Source organism: Mytilus galloprovincialis, chromosome 10 (assembly GCF_965363235.1).
Source record: "Mytilus galloprovincialis chromosome 10, xbMytGall1.hap1.1, whole genome shotgun sequence".
NCBI classification, from domain to species: domain Eukaryota; kingdom Metazoa; phylum Mollusca; class Bivalvia; order Mytilida; family Mytilidae; genus Mytilus; species Mytilus galloprovincialis.
Window position 1 is genome coordinate 43,463,750 of NC_134847.1, and position 19,266 is coordinate 43,483,015.

General features: G+C 33.5%; 1 protein-coding gene across 2 annotated transcripts in view; it reads left to right on the forward strand.

Moving 5' to 3' along the window:
- The first annotated feature begins 376 nt into the window (after positions 1-376).
- LOC143047608 (uncharacterized) overlaps positions 377-19,266 on the forward strand; it is a 73,077-nt gene continuing 54,187 nt past the window's right edge. For both annotated transcript variants that reach the window (XM_076220742.1, XM_076220745.1), the window contains exons 1-2: positions 377-482; positions 2,136-2,437. The gene's annotated coding sequence lies outside the window, so the exon portion shown is untranslated. The remainder of the gene's footprint in view (positions 483-2,135; positions 2,438-19,266) is intronic.

Genomic DNA, 19,266 nt, shown 5'->3' on the forward strand with positions numbered 1-19,266 from the left:
AACAAATAGTCGGAATAAATACACAATTAATTTGTCAAAAATCAAACGTGAATTGTTATATTAAGGATTTGTACAAATCCTTGGTTAAATATATAAATATAATACATGTGATGTGGGTAGCGAGAAATTTATATTATCAATCAAGTTTGTCAACCGTGTAGAAATGAACTGAAGTGGACCTTCACAGAGACCTATAATATGTCTCTGGTATTAATACCAAAATAGGCCATAATATTCACATAAATGTTAAGGGTCAGATAGCCTGAGGTGTCACGTGGACATACATTTACCGTGTGATATTATTCAATAAATAAGACAACCATTTAACTGATTTATCTTTAATCTGATAGGTCCATGAAATTGTTAAAACTCACTCGTGACCAATTTGGGTGGGGTAAAGGTATCTTGTATTTAAACGAAATCGCACGAGAAATTTGGGATTTTATATGGACACGATAACAGAAATCAGTCAAATATATGTGGTAAGGTGTTAGCCTTTTTTCAGACTTTTTATAAATTGATTTTAATATATATATATATTGGATTTAGGATAAATCTTGGGTTTTTTTTAAATCCATTGAATGTTTAAATTTCAGCGAATACATATACTAGTATTATACTTTTCTTAAGTTTTATATGTGTATCTTTAAAATACAACCATAGACGCTTAACTTTTAATCACAAAAGAAATTAACATGTGAGATGAAATGGAACAATTGCGATGTCCAGCTGCTAAATCCGTCTCCTGATCGAAAGACCATTATGTACATTATATAAAAGTACCAATTAATATGTCTCTCCCTGATTAAAGCGTTTCAACATTTTGTAAATAAAATTTATGTTTAGGGAGATTGCCTGTGATATATTTGTAATATATATCTATATTTTAATTTTATTAAACCTAAAAAAAACAATCCAAATATTTCATATTCTTATTTCATGTATAATGAAAACTGAAGGACACTGATAGATGCCATTTCAATCATCTATAAAATTGATCAGCATTTGCAAATAAAAAATTCAAATTTAACTAAATATAGCAACGCATGAAAAAAATAACATTAGAATCAATTGAGGATTAGCATTGTTATGACAGCCGAGTGCGTTAAGTGTGTAGGTAAAGGTAATATCTTTGATTAGCTTGCTTGCTTGCTAGCTGAGCCGTGAAGTCATTATCAGGTTAGGTAAACTATTCTCCTTTAAGAGTAGACTAGTCAAACAGCTAACCATTTTATCTGTCTGTATAGGACTAAGCTACTTCGAAAGGAAGGTAGTGCACCTTACCTAATAATGACTTCACATGTCAGCTAGCAAGCAAGCTAACCACAAATATTACCTTTACCTACAGACTCAATGCAATCGGCTTTAATAAGGTAAAATTGCTACAAAAAAGAGCTTACTAAAAAATACGCACACATAAATATACGATATTTCAACACGCACAAATTGCTTAGGTCATGGTACATTTTATTACTTATTAAGGGTTAATTGTGATCAATAACAGATCGGAATAGTATATGTCTTTACATCTGACAACGAGCATTTTTTTTTTATAAAATAGCAAAACGGTTTCTAAAATGCGTAATTTTGGGTGATTTTCGGTGATATTTAATTCCATGGTTTTGTCAATGTATTTAAACAAACCAATAAAAATATATATCGAGACACAAGTTATTAAAACTTATTCTGTCTTCTCTCAGAAAAAAAAATATTTAGATAATATTTAAACATTTTAAAAACCTGAAATATCTTTAGATTATTAAAAGATTTAAATAACATTATCCCATTTAAATAAAATCAAAACATTTTAATATCATTAAAGCATTTAAATAACAGCAATACATCTAAACAACAATAAAACATTTAAATATCATTAAAACATTTAAATAACAGCAATACATCTAAACAACAATAACACATTTAAATAACATTAAAAAATTTGAATAACATAAAAACATTTAAATTACATCAACATCAAAATAACATTAACATCTCAATAACAGTAAAATAAAACTCTCATCGAACAACTTTAAAGAATAAAGATTTTCATAATCATAAACAAATCAAATTTATTATATGAAATATGAGAAGCAAAATTCCACAGCTTTTTTTAAATTGTTCTTTTGTATTTGTAGGTTTGCTGTCTGACTGAATGTCAAGTTGGTCAACACGTGACATCATTTTAATCAGACCTTTCATTTGCCAAAATTTAGAAGCACAAAACAGCACGTTGCTTCTATATAAATCTGATTTAACACAATATAACAGATTATTGCAACTGACAAAAAAATACAATCAAGTGCAAAAAAGACGTACTGTGAACAAAATCATCACAAAATTGTTCACAGTCTATTAATGACAAATTATTGGTTGTATAATCTGAGTGGAAAAAAGTCAAGAAACTGCAGTGTGGGACTGAAGGTTTACAAGCAAAAAAGTAGGTATATCATTTTAATGAGTATAAATATCTCTGAAACTACATAAACATTTTGATTGGTTGATTGATTGATGTTTAACGCCACTTTAAACACTCTTGTGATATTTTGTGGGGGTCTGTTTTTATTGGTGGTTGCTGGCGAGGTGCTAGGAGAGAAGCACCGACCTTCGGTAGAAAAACTAACAATACTAGCTAATAAAATTGTAGTCGAGTACACCTGTCCCATGTGATATTCGTACTTACAAACTCAGTGTTGATTGGCTATTGATACAATAGTTTGACTACTAATAGATCACTGTGTCACCGAGTCCCCTGTTTTTACTAGTATGTCGATATACAAGTTTTATCGTTCTATATGCAAAACAAAAAAACAATATTGGAATATGATAGTCTCAACTCCAACACTTAAACCTACAAACAAACAAACAAACAAACAAACAAACAAACCTTCAAACAAACCTACAAACAAACGTACAAAAAACAAAACAGATAAAAAAAAATACATTTTTTTGTACCAGTCTTGTATTTAAAAAAAAACTTGTTAGTAAAATAAGAAAAAAATCAGATTTTTTTTTCTTGGCTCAATGTGTTGTGTTTGTGTGTGTACTAGAGTGTAATAAAATACAGTGGTTGCATTTTTGTGACATTAAATCGAGAAAGACCATGATTACTTGAAGTGGTACGGACAAGAAAATTGAAGTTAGATTCATCATTTCAATCCAGGTTCCGAACTATCAGCATTAGTGATTTCATGTGCCACATAAACTAAACATATATAAAAGTTATTTAAAGTGTCACATGCATTAAACATAAATTATAGTAGCAATATCATGTGCCACGTGAATTAAACATAGTGTAATGATATCAAGTGCCGCATCAGTTAAACATATTGAAGTGACTTCAGGCGTCACATAAACTAAACATATTGTATATATAGTGATTTCAGGTGCCACATAAACTAAACATAATTTATTGTAGTGATTTAATTTGCCACATAAATTAAACATATTGTAGTGATTTCGTATGCCACATAAACTAAACATAAATATGTAAATTGTAATGAATTCAGGGGCCACTGAAAGTAAACATAATGCAGTGATAAGGATGCCAGATAAAAAAAAACTTTGTTATGATATCAGTTGCCACATAAACTAAACATATTGCTGTGACTTACTTGCCACATAAACTAAACATGTTGTAGTGATTCTATGTGTCACACAGCTAAACATATTACGTTCTTAGTCATAGACTTAACATTGGAATGACACAAGCTTAAGAGAAAGACAACTTAAAATGAAGAAAAGACAAACATCAACAACACTAAAAACTAAAAGTTTAAACGGTGCTTTTGCATGATTTAAAGAGTGACCCCGTTGCAGAAGACGAGGACTGGTAGCATATAGATGTCCGCTAGTCTCTGCAATAGTAACAAGTTTCCTACCTAAGCTTGTTAAAGGGTGCTTTAAAGAATGTGAAATCAGGCCTTTGAATAGACCCCTGTTTTGTTTCTAACACCTCTCCCCTTCCCGAACTTCCAATATGACCGTCTTTCGGAGAACGTTTCTTCGATAATACATGTATATATATAAGCACTAATTGAAGGTCAACAGTCCGTCAACACGATTTGTTAATATCAACCATTCGAAATTAAGCTTAGAAAATACTAAAGAAATGAACATATTCAGAGAATTTTAAGGCAAATGAACTATTGCAAAAGATTATGAATTAATAAAAAAAAAAATTAACGCTACTAATTTAAAATCACTTCAGGAAAAATAAAATTTTGCATAATAATTTTACACAATACAGAAATAAATGTTTTCTTAATATATTATCTCCCATCCAGAATTGGAACATAAATTTAATCTGAAGCCTCGTGTAGACATTCTTGCTCTCTAACGGCAAGTGGATTTTTGCGAGAGAAAAAAAAGGGCCGTGCTTTTCAAACATGCCATCATTTGCATCGGCATTTCGAATTTCTAACTTCCCCGGTCCACCTTCCTTAGAAGATATAGTATATGAGTACCTTCAATACGGAGCCTTCAAGTTGTCTCACACCGAACAGCAAGTTATAAACGGCCACAAAAAAATACCAGTGTAAAACAATTCAAACAGGAAAAACAACAGCCTGATCTATGTGGTTAAAAATTCATTCTACTGGAACAAAATGTTAACTTGATCTAAACTTCTCATTGTGTAAAGTATATTACAAATGTCAAGTCAATATCTTGAGCATGACGGAACAAAAGTGTTGAACACTAATTACTTTTAAAAGAAATTTTCTAAGTACAGGACCATAAATTTGCACAAAAATCATCTGACCGGAATAAAAATTTTAATTGATCTGTTTCTTCTCCAGTTAAAACTTTTATATACTAATTTTCAAATCATTATCTGAGGAATGACGAAAAAAGTGCGGAAAAATTATTATTTTAGTGAATTTACAAGTCCAAGGATCATAACTCTGCACAAAATCATCAGACCGAACTTGATCTGTAACTTGTCATGATAAAACAATACACCAAATATCAAATCAATATCTTCAAGCATGAAGGAAAGAGTGTGGAAAACTGATTTGCTGGACTGACTGATGTACAAACAGACGGACGGAGTGCAAACCTAAAATCCCCCTATCGACTTCGTCGATAGGGGACTAAAAACAAGAAACGATAAACACTTTAAACCACATCAACAAACGACAACCACTGAACAATACGTTCCTGACTTAGGACAGTTGCAAACAAATGCAGTGGGTTTATACGTTTTAACAGGCACCAAACCTTCACACTAACCTTAAATAGTTGTTAACATTATTACATAGAAAGACATGCCATAAAATATCAATTGAAATAGCTAACTCAATCAAAACGGACATATAATCAAAAACACGTAAACATACACTGAACGAAAAACTGTTACATTCACTTAATTGTTAAAAATAAACAATGGGGGTCATTTTTTTTTTTTTATTATCAAAAATATGAAAAACTTTAGAGCTGATTTCCAAATCAGAGAATCACAGGTCAGTTAAATCTAAATTGAATGACAAAATATTACCTCCCCTGTAAAAACTAAAACATGAGGGTTTCAATGTGTGTCCTGATGTAGTATGAACGCTATTAAATATGATTCCACGAGAACACATTCTTGAAAATAGTAAAAATAAAAGTGAATTAAAATTAAAAAGAATAAAAAAATCTAGTATTATATGTTATCATTTCCCTTCTTTTTAAATAGCGATCAACGAGCAGGCTATATGAGCTTGTGTAAAAAATTTTCAAATGTTGTAATGCAAATAAATTCCTGGTAAATCAACTTCAATTGTATACCTCTCTGAAACGCCAATAATCTATGTATGTATACAGATAGATCAGAGAGGACAAGGTTATGGCAAAAATTCCAGAATACGATTGATATGCAGCATTTTTAAGATTAAACTACTTAGCAAAATTAAAAATCCAAACTGACCGTATTGGATATAAATCATAGATCGATATGACCGTAGCTTGCTGTTCGATGTGAGCCAAGGGTCAGTGTTGAAGACCGTACTTTGACCTATAGGTGTTTACTTTTATACATTTTCACTTGGATGGAGAGTTTTCTCATTGGCACTCATACCACATCTTCTAAAATCTATATAGATGTATATAGGGGTAAAGTACAAGTTTTGTCCATTATTTTGAAACCCGTAAAAATTGAGAAAATCTAAGAAGGGGAGAAATGTTCAAAATGTTGAACTTTACCAATTGTCGATGGACGTCCAAATTGTCGGACGACTGCTCATAGAAGTAATTGCCCTTCAGTAACAGATTTGACCTTTGACTTCAACAAGACAAGATCTACGAAAAAGTATCCATGTTCGAAATCGTCAGTCGACTTCTTTTTACAGTTGTTTCCTATGGATGCCGATTTTTTGCCATTTTTTGCATTTTTTTCTTTAATCCTGTAAATTATTAAAAAAAAATAGAAAGAACATTTATTTTAACAGATATCATTCAAATATTGGAAATTGGTAGCAAGAATGTATCTGATATAAACCGTTAACCACTCGCATTTAACTTACTAAACATCATCGCTGTCAAACTGCTTGATATGAAGTCGTTCAAAGTGTATGTTTGAACAATCATCAATAATTTTAGTACTGGCTGTGAAATTCATTTTCACTGATTTGACTCAAATATTCTCATATTCGATTTATACGGAAGCCTTTTAGGGCCATGCTGCTTTCTACAATTTGATATAACAAATTATAAATCTGATATAACAAATTATTAATTCGATATAACAAATTATCAATTTGATAATACAAATTATAAATTTGATAATACAAATTATAAATTTGATAATACAAATTATAAATTTGATAATTCAAATTATAAATTTGATATAACGAATTATAAATTTGATATAACAAATTATAAATTTGATATAACGAATAATAAATTTGATATAACGAATTATCAATTTGATAAAACAGATTTTCGATTTTGATATAAAAAAAATATTTATTTGATAAAACAGATTATTAATTCGATATAACAAATGATCAATTTGATAAAACATATTATTAATTTGATATAACAAATTATAAATTTGATATAACAAATTATAAATTTGATATAACAAATTATAAATTTGATATAACAAATTATAAATTTGATATAACGAATAGTATGATTTTATCATAATAATGCTTAATTAAAGTTGCCTAACCCGAACTGGCGCATTTCGTGTATTAATATTAATATTATAATGCATTTTCAAATCTCAATATACAGGTTTGATGTTTCTATAACCGACCCTCCTCCCCTTTCCCTTTTACTTGAGACTATTTTCGGGACTTGTTTCTCAATTTCGTATATGGGACCTGGTGCCTCAGAACGAACAAATATAAGAGAGAAAAGGGGGTCTATTTGATCAATTTATATTGCATATTTTCAAGTCAGAACGAAATGAAAAATTCTATTGAGATGTTGGTGTTTTCAGGAACATGCAAGGATAAAAAAAAAAGATTTTCCTTCTTAAAAAATACCCTGGCATGTTGCTTTATTAATTTCAATATGAACTTGTTTAATCCCGCTGCAAATGTTTGCACCTGTCCTAATTCAAGAATCTGTTGACAGTAGTTGCCGTTTGTTTATGTAATTTATACGTGTTTCTTGTTTCTCATTTTTTTAGCTCACCTGGCCTAAAAGGCCATGTGAGCTTTTCTCATCACTTGGCGTCCGTCGTCGTCGTCGTCGCCGTCGTCTGTCGTCGTTAACAATTTTTCAAACATCTTCTCCTCTGAAACTACTGAATGGATTTGAATGAAACTTAGCATGATTGTTCCTTAGATTATCCTGCACAAAGTGTGTGCTTCGATTTTTAAACCGTCAAAAAACATGGCCGCCGTTACTTAAAATAGAACATAGGGGTCAAATGCAGTTTTTGGCTTATATCTCAAAAACGAAAGCATTTAGAGCAAATCTGAGATGGGGTAAAAATGTTCATTAGGTCAAGATCTATCAGCCCTGAAATTATCAGATGAATCAAACAAACCATTGTTGGGTTGCTGCCACTTAATTGGTAATTTTAAGGAAATTTTGCAGTTTTTGGTCATTATCTTGAATATTATTATAGATAAAGATAAACTGTAAACAGCAAAAATGATCAGCAAAGTAAGATCTACAAATAAGTTAATATGACCAAAATTGTCAATTGACCCCTTAAGGGGTTATTGTCCTTTAATGACAATTTTTCACAATTTGTTCATCATATTTGCTAACTTTAAAAAATCTTCTCCTCTGAAACTACTGAATGGAATTGGATGAAACTTAGCATGATTGTTCCTTTTTTGTTTAAAAATAAAGAAACATGCGTAAGATTTTGAATGATTGTGGACTTTCAGTTTATGTTAAAAAAAATACCACACGAGTATAATCTGAGCATCTTGATACCGTTGTATATATAGAAGAAGGAATTCAGATCATGAGCAAAGAAAAAAAACCATTTAAGTCTTTATCTCTAAACAGTTTAATCGTTGCATTAATATATACTTTATGCCTAATAGTGAAGGGGGATAACCCTAATCCATGCGTAAGTAATTTGACATATCAAATTTCCTTTTTTGTTATATCAAATTAATAAATAGAGAATAATACATGGCAAAATCCGTATCATATGTCGTATCATCCCGAGACATCAATATCAGCCCAAGGGCCTTTAGGCCCGAGGGATGATATTGGTCGAGGGTGATACGGCATGTGATACTGATTTGCATTTATTGTGCCTAAAATATGAAAACTTGACGTTCGTGACGTCACATACAAAAAATTGACCCATTTTGAGGGAAAATTTTCTTGAGCAAAAAAAAACAAAATTGACTTCATGTAAAAAAAAAAAAAAAAAAAGTAGGGGTGTGATAAAGGGTATGCGATAAAGGGTGCTCATCAAAGTTGCGCGATATGGATTAAACAGCAGGCTATTTATCACATATGCAAAACTACTGTATTTACTACTAAACATATGATAAATTGTTATATCAAATAATTTTAATCTGTTATATCAAATTGATAATCTGTAATAGGTTAAGTTAATAATTTGTTATATCAAATTAATAATTTGTTATATCAAATTAATAATTTGTTATATCAAATTAATGATTTGTTATATCAAATTAATAATTTGTTATATCAAATTGTAAAAAGTAGACTAACATGGCCCTAAAAGGCTTCTAGATTTTTACTTACTAAAACGTATATCCAAATTATAAAATTAAAGTCTAAAATAAACAATATACAAGGCATGGCTCGATAACATGTATAATCAATCCGTGTGTATGTTGGTATAGACGTCATCTAATTAACTATCGAGTTGACTTCCGCAGACAGCCGACGGTAATTTAGTCGATAGAAATATAGATTCTACCACTGCATCGAGTGTAATACGATATTTATCCACTCGAGACATTTAAATATTTAAAATTTAACTGTCGAGAGTGGATAAATATCGTATTACACGAGATTTGCCATGGTGGTGGAATCTGTTTCTCTAATGATTTTCTAACATTATGCAGGCAAACTTATTCCTTCTTTTCGAATGATCTGCAAAAAGATGTGCTCTTTCTATGTGACGTCAACAGACATGGTCACCTTTTTAGCTCACCTGGCCTAAAAGGCCAAGTGAGCTTTTCTCATCACTTGGCGTACGGCGTCCGTCGTCGTCGTTAACTTTTACAAAAATCTTCTCCTCTGAAACTTCTGGGCCAAATTAAACCAAATTTGGCCACAATTATCATTAGGGTATTTAGTTTAAAAATGTGTCCGGTGACCCGGCCAATCAACCAAGATGGCTGCCATGGCTAAAAATAGAACATAGGTGTAAAATGCAGTTTTTGGCTTAAAACTCAAAAACCAAAGCATTTAGAGCAAATCTGACAATGATTGAAATTGTTTATGAGGTAAAGATCTATCTGCCATGAAATTTTCAGATGAATCGGACAACCCGTTGTTGGGTTGCTGCCCCTGAATTGGTAATTTTAAGGTAATTTTGCCGTTTTTGGTTAATATCTTGAATATTTATATAGATAGAGATAAACTGTAAACAGCAATATTGTTCAGCAAAATAAGATCTACAAAAAAGACAACATGACCAAAATTGTCAATTGACCCCTTACGGAGTTATTGCCTTTTATAGTCAATTTTTAACATTTTTCATAAATTTTGGTAAATTTAAATATTTTCCACTGTAATTAATGGGCCAAGAGAATTATAAATAGAGATAATTGTAACAACAAGAATGTTCAGTACAGTAAGATCTACATACACGTCACCATCACCAAAACACAATTTTGTCGTGAATTTATCTGTGTCCATTGTTTAATATGCACAAAGACCAAGGTGAGCGACACAGGCTCTTGGGAGCCTCTAGTTTCATGCCGTCACAATAGGAATTTCAGAGGAAAGCAAGAAAATTTGACTTCATAATCGGATTTTAACCAATGAAGTACTGATCGAGATCAAACGAACCACACGTTGATCAAATTTTTTTATGCAAATGCAGAAAGAGATAAATTGACGAAGAATTGGAGAAACATAAATATAAATATAAATAGAATGCAGACTTGTGCAATTGGTCTAAGTCTGTTTACATTCAAATTATAGGTTAAAATTATATGTTAATTATTGTTTTTATTTTGTGTTGATCGAATCAATCAGTCAATGAAATGATTTACCCGGCTTTGTTTCACTTTCAATGTTTGACATTGTTCCCTTTAATAACCGAACACGCATAATTCATGCGTAATCCATCTCTAGCTAACATGGTTAAGGGGTCACAGACTCAATGACGTCGAATTCACTTCCAAGTGAAAAAATATTTACTTTTGTCTCACTTGCAATGTTTGACTTTCTTTTCCTTTTAATAATTAAACACTCATAATTCATCACTAAGTAATGGGTTAAATTGAAGGTCACATGAATACGGATTAGGTGAGGTCGAATTCACTTGCAAGTGAATAATTCATCATCAATGTTTCTTGGCTTATTTTGACAAAATTGAACCATACTCATACTGGCTTTTAATAGCGAATTATTTTTTTTCTTCTTCTTTTTTTTTTATTTAAAAGGTTTTATCTACATGATTTTTTCTCATTTCACGTTGATACACTGTATATACAAGAACACTAAAATATAAGGGGCACTAACTGTCAATTTAATATGATCACCAATTCGACTTTACTATATCTGATTCATTACATACTTAATTGATCGTAAATCCATACTACAAAATGTCAAAAAGAAAAAGTTACAATGCATGATTTCGTGAGTATGTATCAGAATTTGGTGTGTATTTTGGACAAATATATGCATCCTTGTGTTGACCAAATTAAACCAAAATCACAGCTTTTAGCGGAATATATTGTTTCAATAATACGCTTTAATAAATATCAAAAACAACAACAAATCGGGATTTTTTTTTCTTAATCGCAACTAATGGTCCTTTAAGTTGGTAAAATGGCAATTAAAGCATGTTTTTCTACTTGATAATAGGTTCAAACAAGAATGTGTCCATAGTACACGGATGCCCCACTCGCACTATCATTTTGCATGTTCAGTAGATCGTGAAATGGGGGTAAACATTTTAATTTGGCATTTAAATTAGAAAGATCATTTCATAGGGAACATGTGTTCTTAGTTTCAAGTTAATTGGACTTCCAACTTCATCAAAAACTATAGTAGTTTCAGAGGAGAAGATTTTTGTAAAGGTTAACAAACAACGACGGCGACGACGGACGACGACGACGGGGCCAAGTGGTGAGAAAAGCACTCACTTGACCTTTCAGGTCATGCAGGTGTGCTAATAAAAATGAAAGATCATCGAGCTTTTTTATCAAGCTACAAGTTGTGTAAAAATTATGCATTTTGTTTGGATTACACAGGGGAACACATTATTATATAAATAGAAGGTAAACTAAATTATAGAATTGTGAAATAAAATTCGAAAACGTAACGTTAACATATTTCTTAGAAAATGCTAAAAGATATTGTTATAAAAGGATTTTGATCTTTATTGAAAATATTTGAAAATTAGAATAAAAGAACATTTTCTTAAACAAAATTTTATAATTAACATATTCAAAAATAGAGAAGAGAAGTTAAACATATATTTCTCATTGAAATCGAGATTGAAATAGATATAGATATGATTCATACGAATAATAAAAATGTACTTTGGAACAAGATAAGAAACAAAAAAAGCAAAGCTTACTAAATTAGTTATTTATAGCACGCACACGGGAGGTTAGAGGTTGCAGGATAGGTGTATCGCAAACTATCATTACATCCAAGGTTATAACCATATTCACATTGATAAGCATCAGCCGCATACATGAATATTCAATTATATGTTTAGCCACACAAGAATGTTAATAATACCAAATCAAAAAGGGGAGATAGGATGATTGACAAATCCCCAAATTATGAATAAACTAAAATAAATAATCAAACATTAACAAATCTTGATTATCTTTTATTATAAAGATCAGAGGTTCATATTCCTGTCGAAATATAATTCTATTCAATTTAAAATTAAATCATTCTTCTTTTCTATAAAACAAATGCATGTTGCATGTTTTGAAGCAACAAATATTTTGGCAACACATTCCATCGTTTCCAAAGAGGCTCAGTTTGCCGCGGGAACGTGAATGTCGGGCATTCGGCAGTGGAGATTATAAAGAAGGGTTTGGATGGGGTTAAATGATTAAAGAATAATGCCCTTAAACAATGAAGATTAGAGAATAACGGGCAACAAAAATGAAGATTTGAGAAAAAAAGGGTTAATTTTTTGAAGATTAGAGAAAAAAGGGGTTAATTTTTTGAAAATTAGAGAAAAAAGGGGTGAAAATTAAATGTTTACAGAATAACAGACCCCCCATCCAGACCCTCATAAAGGCAAAAATAAAACTAGTTAGTGTACGCCATCCCTTGTTCCTTACAGTAAATTGAGTCGTCTTACTTATTTCATTAAAAAAGGTAAGTTAGATTTATTTATTTAGTGATCTTTAGTGTTAAGATTCATGAATTCGAACTTTACATTTAAAGAAGGAAATTGATTATAAATTAAAAAGAAAATATCGTTATTATATAATTCAGTAATAGAATTGTGTTAAGAATAGAATAGAATAATTTTATTTCTCAAACTACAGAGGGCGTAAAATACAAGTGTATAATGTATATGTAAATGTATATTTAGCTCGATATTTAGTGTATTAGCATTGGTCAGAATCAGAACCCACACCAATGTGTTATAAATGCATAATAATGTGAAGATGATCATTCATAACAGTGCAGTAAATTCTGTTTGATGAGGTTATATTCACTCAGCCCATGTACAAAACGTAAGCTGAACGTCGGTAGGTGATTCGTGTGTATTGCCTTGATGCATATACATACATAATTACATTAGATGTATGTTTTATTGTAATACGTTATTCTGATTGGCTAACTGCACATCACATGTTATTCCGATTCCTTAAGCAATATTGTATTATTCAATAAAACTTTTCATTAATGATAACACGATCGAGGTCCCACAATAAAGTGCACAGGTGAATTAAATAAAAAAAATGATAAAATTCGCGTTTTCATAATCCTAGCTAAAAAATGTAATTATAAGTATTGAATGCTTCTTTTAGTATTAAACTTCATAGGGTGTAAAAGCGTTGACCGTGCGCACATTTTTAGAATGAAGCGCTTCCGCGCTTCATACAATATGTACTTCGGTCAACGCTTTTACACCTCAGTGAAGTTACGAAAAGAAGCATTCAATTCTTAAATATACATATGATTCGAGTTATTAAGAATACTGTTTGGAAGTTAATTTAAGCAGCAGAAACAAAATCGTATGAGTTATTGTCAACTGATAATGTTATCTATTGTTAATCTGTATGATTTTGTGCACTGTGAAATTTTATGATAAAAATAAAAGAATAAGTCCCTTCCAGATAAGGTCAGATAATTGAGTTGTCTTATTTATTTCATTAAAAATTAAGGTCGGACGGTGCGAGTCCCACTATCGCTGCCAAGCCAACTCAAAACAACGACATGTAGTCGATCCGCAGATATCCAGACATCTTTATATTTAAAAGAACCATATAGGGAGAACTTGGCAAACGAGAGAAGGAAAAATACAATCATCATTAGTGTTTATCAATATAGAAATCCGCTAGTACAATCGTAGTCCCATCCAGGGACTTTCTATACTAATTAGTATTGAAAGTCCATGTCCCATCATATAACCAGTGGACCCCATGAGAGGTTATTAACTACGACCGATGATTCCCATCAAAACAATATCAAAAGAAAACTAGGGTCACTGTACTTTTTGTCCTTCTATGGCGTAATAAAGAAAATTTCATGTAGATTTGTTTAGAAATCATCCTATTTCTGAGTCACCTACCCTTACTACGCAGATCAAGAAAAGAGTGGTGTAAAAGAATTACAACCTTGTAAAAAAAAGAATAAGTTGAAATATTATTTATCTTTTGTGTAAATATTTATCATATCAATTTGTATTTCACACATGCTATATCTTATGTGTTCTATATTGTGATATCCTCTCTGTAACTACAGTGGCGGATCCAGGGGGGGGGGGGGGGGGTCCGGGGGTTGGAACCCCCTTTTTTGGCCGATCAATGCATTTGAATGGGAGCATATAGTTGGAAACCCCCCCCTTTTTAAAATGACTGGATCCGCCACTGAACTATGTATTTTGTTAATGAGAATAAAGATCATTCATTCATTCATATCAAGTTTAAATCAGAATTCGTGTGTACTCTAAATACAAAATTTAATCCTGGTACCTTAATTAGCTGTATTTGCTAGGAATTTTGGTCATCACTGTTCTTCAACTTCGTAATTTATTTAGCCTTTTTAACTTTTTTGGATTCGAGCGTCACTGATGGGTCTTTTGTAGACGAAACGCGCGTCTGGCGTAAATACAAAATTTAATCCTGGTATCTGCACATGATGAGTTTATTAAGTGCAACTTACAGTATCTGCTACATGCAACATGAACTACTTAAAAACATGTATAATAGCACGGATTTTGTGTTATAGTAAATATTGTATACAAATAGGCCTACTTAGTTATAATTGAGACTATAGTTATAGTAGTCTCAAAGTCAGAGCCAACATTGGCGGATCCAGGGGGGGGGGAGTATCGGGGGTTGGAACCCCCCTTTATTTGGACGATCAATGCATTTGAATGGGGACATGTCGTTGGAAACACCCCCTTTTTATCCTGGGTTGGGACCCCCCCCCCTTTTTTTTAAATGGCTGGATCCGGGCCTGGCCAACCAACGGAACCAACAGGCAAATGTAGGAATTTAAAAATGTCTTTAGCTGATATAATTTATGATACATTTCTGAAAGCAGTTTTAAGCATAATAAAAAAAATGAAAACTAAAATTCAGTTACATTTTTTTTTTACATAAGTTACCATATAAGATATCATTATTCCAAACATTAGTTGTTTTTCTCACGGTCTCCAGTAAAAAAAATATCCGGAAACTATGTTACACCGGAAACATTTTGTGTACTTCGCCAGTAAGCAGAGAAAACATAACACATGTGATCGTTAGAAAGGCACATTTAATAATGATCGTGAGGCGGTAAACAGTAAAGGGAAATAACCCATCAATCATACATGTATAATCATGACACATGGAGTAAGGGAGATAATACAGATTAATACATGTGACAATCAATACAATACATTGGCGCAACTTCTTTTCTCCTTTAAAGTCTCTCTCTCTCTCTCTTTACAATTGTCAACTAATAATCTCTGTTATTATAAGAACATGAATAAAAATAAATGTTATCAATATGCATAAACTAAACACATAGCTATCAATAAGAAACAAAATAATTCTGACATTTTTTTTTCCATCTCCTTTAAAGTCTCTATATCTTCATCAAATTCATATTACTATATAAGTAGTTAAGCAAAAAATACTGTGCATATACATTGTAGTAAACATAAAATAAGCAGTAAATGAAATACGACGTACATTTTGTTGTTTCTGATTCTCTAAGTAAACAATTAACCCAAGGTGACGAGTGAGCATCAAGTTTAAAAGGAAATGAAATCTTTAAACCGCGCTGGCGTTTTCAATTCGGAGCGCTTACGGAGAACGCGCTTATTATCTTGTTCAGTGCTCGAGTTACTAAGTGTCAAGTCATGTTCGAGACTATTATCATGTTGCGCAGTCGGCTCGTCCAGATTTTCAACATCGTCGATATTTTCGCAAATAAGAATAGGCGGGGGCTCCGCGCGTTCTGGTGGTAGGTCACGGATAGGCCCAGGAAGGTTATCTTCGTCATGGCCATCTGAATCAGACTCCTCATTGTACACATTCTGAGAATATCTTGGATTTTGCTGGGCACTTATAGTGTTTAAAACTTTATAACATTCCGAAAGTTTTACTTTGTAGGACGAGGCGCGGAGTTGATTGCCTGAGAATTTTTTGATGAAACACCATTCGCCATCACGGGCTACAACAAGGTACCGATCTCGCGATTGGGTCTTTGATCTGTCGGTATAAAGGTAAACCAAATCCCCTATATTAATATCAGGGGTCGGACGCCCGGGTCGACTGCATTTAGAATTTTCGCTAAATCCGTGATTTTTATTTCGAGCCTCGTGCTGTGCGCGAATAAGGTTCATGTCAGAAATTGGCAACTGTTCATGAGTAAACTGACTTCTTTGAGTCCATAGTTCGCGGGAGGACAATCCACGCTGGCGAAGCCTAGAATTAAGTCTTGTAGTAGCTATAACTAGTGTATTTTCAGATAGAGGAGAATGATCGTGTTCCTCACGAAGTAACTCGTCTTCGAGCTCAGCGATGGCTTTATCGGCAACTGGATTTTTGTTCCGATTTTTAACACGGCCAATTTCAATTGATATGTTGAGTTGCTTTAAGTATGAATCGTCACATAAAGGGCGAAAACCCGGGGCCGGGTCAACTCGAACGACAACACTTGGACCGTTTAAAGGCTTTAACGGTATCAATAAGTGTATGAGCCCATCTCGCAAGCTACCTAGTTTTTCGTCTTTGATAAAGCATGTACTAGTGTACGACGTTACAGTTTCTCTGACGACCAGTATGAGTTGACGGTTGCGCTTAAGAACGTCGGCCACGTAAGATATGCCAACCAAGTCCGGTGGGTCTTCTGAAGACTGCTCGACGAGGCTCTTAGGGAACCGTTTTAAAGACGCGCATGTGTGACAGGAGTCACTAGCCTGTTCGGCCGCCTTTGGCATGTCTAAAGCGTAAAAGTGGCGCTTTAAGACGAGGTTTAATTGGTGTTTTGACGGATGGTCCAACTTAATATGTAGAGCGGTGACGAGTCCGTCAAGAACGTTACGTGGAACAATGATCAATTCGTTGGGTGGAGCAAGAGGATCACAACGCCGAACAACTAACAAACCGTCTTTGGCGATTGATGCAACATGCAGGTAACGTTTGACGTCTTTAATGTTTGTCAGTTTTTTGGAGGGCCGGGTGCCTTGTTTTAAATGAGCGTGAGTGCGTCTAAGATCAGGGCATTCTGATTGAATATTAATCCAGGACGACCTGGTGGTGAAAGGTAAGCGAAATTCGTCATTGAGAACGTCTTGAATGCTTACGGCTCGAACGACAGAATCTTCGGTACGCGATATAAAGCAACAAACCTGACAATTAGGCTCTGTACAAACGGGTGCGTTTCTGCTTGCAAAGTCGGATGGAATATTTGCACGACCGGATAAATGGTTGACGCTGACCTGGTATCGGCTTACAACAGAAAGAAACGATGTGACACGCGGACTGGCCGAAAATTCACCGCGACATAGTTTTTCAAATCCCTGTACGCATGGTTTACTATCTGTCAACACATTTGCTTGCAGTTTTGACTGAATAATAAAGGGACTGAAATGTTTGACACTAGCGGCAATGGAAAGCGCTTCGATTTCACACGGTAGCCACAACACTTGATGTTTACGCAACTTAGCACTGAAAAATCCTGCTAAGGACACTTTACCGTCACGATTTATGTATAGGGTCGCTCCGATACCGCGTTTAGTGACGGAACCGTCTGTGACTATCCACAGTTGATCACTGCATTTAGGTAGCGTGATGGCTTTACGAGAGCTCAAGAGACTTTTGGGCAAACTCGAAATGTTCTCTTAGCATGTCGGACCAAATAATTTTGTCAGCTGATTTCATACCACTTATTTTCTCTTCTAATGGGGCAATTAAATTGGAACAATTCGGAATGACGCGGCTTAGCATCTTGTACGCACCGATAAATGATCGAAGACCCCGTACAGTGTCTGGTACGGGACACGAGGCTAGTTTTGCTACTCTGTGTGTGCTAGCGGAAATCGAACCCTGTGACCAAATCCAACCTAGGATTGTTATCGATTTTGGGCAAATAACAGTTTTGCTAGGTGATAGGCAAATTCCTGATTTTTGTAGCGACTGAAGAACGCACTCCCAATTGTATAAAAGCTCCTCCGGGGTATTACCGCCACAAAATAAGTCATCTGCCAACTTAGCTACGCAACCTTTTTGTAAGAAATCCCCCACTATACGACACATTAGTTCTTCAAGAGCCGTTTCGGAACCAGGCATTCCCATCGCACAACGTGTATATACGCGAACTCCACGGTAAGGGGTCGCGACTTCGCAATACTTCATCGAATCTTTTGCCAGGGGGATTTGGTAAAATGCGCTCGTAAGATCAGACTTGATTATATATTTCCACTGTGCGATCGTACGGAGTGTGGAATCCACGTCAGGCATAAGAGAGGGTTGCGGCTTACTATATCTGCCAACATCGGCAAATGCTGTTACAAGTCGGAAACCACCGGAAGCTTTTTTGACAAGAAATGAAGGGTTAATATACTCGACTGAAATTCCGACGTCTTCGGGTTTACGGAACACTCCTTTACATTCCAATTCGTCAAATTTGTTTTGGAGTTCTACCAAATTATTTTTTGAATACTGTGGCATTCTACCTTTCCGTTGGGGAGGCTGGACAGGACCCATATTAACAGATGCTTCAAAAGGACCTATTTCCCCATTATAACCTTCAAAGTTAGGACTAAAAACTTCACTGAACTTTCGAAGAAGTTCATTAAACTGGGTTTGGAGATCTGGACTAAGTAAATTATCTGGGTCTACAGAGACTTGTTTGAAAAATTGGGAAGTATGTGTGGAGTCTATGTAGTTTGTTGTTTTTATGTCACGGATATTGTCCGGTGCCTCTGGTGCGTTGTCTATGGTAGTCGTAAGTCGTACTCGA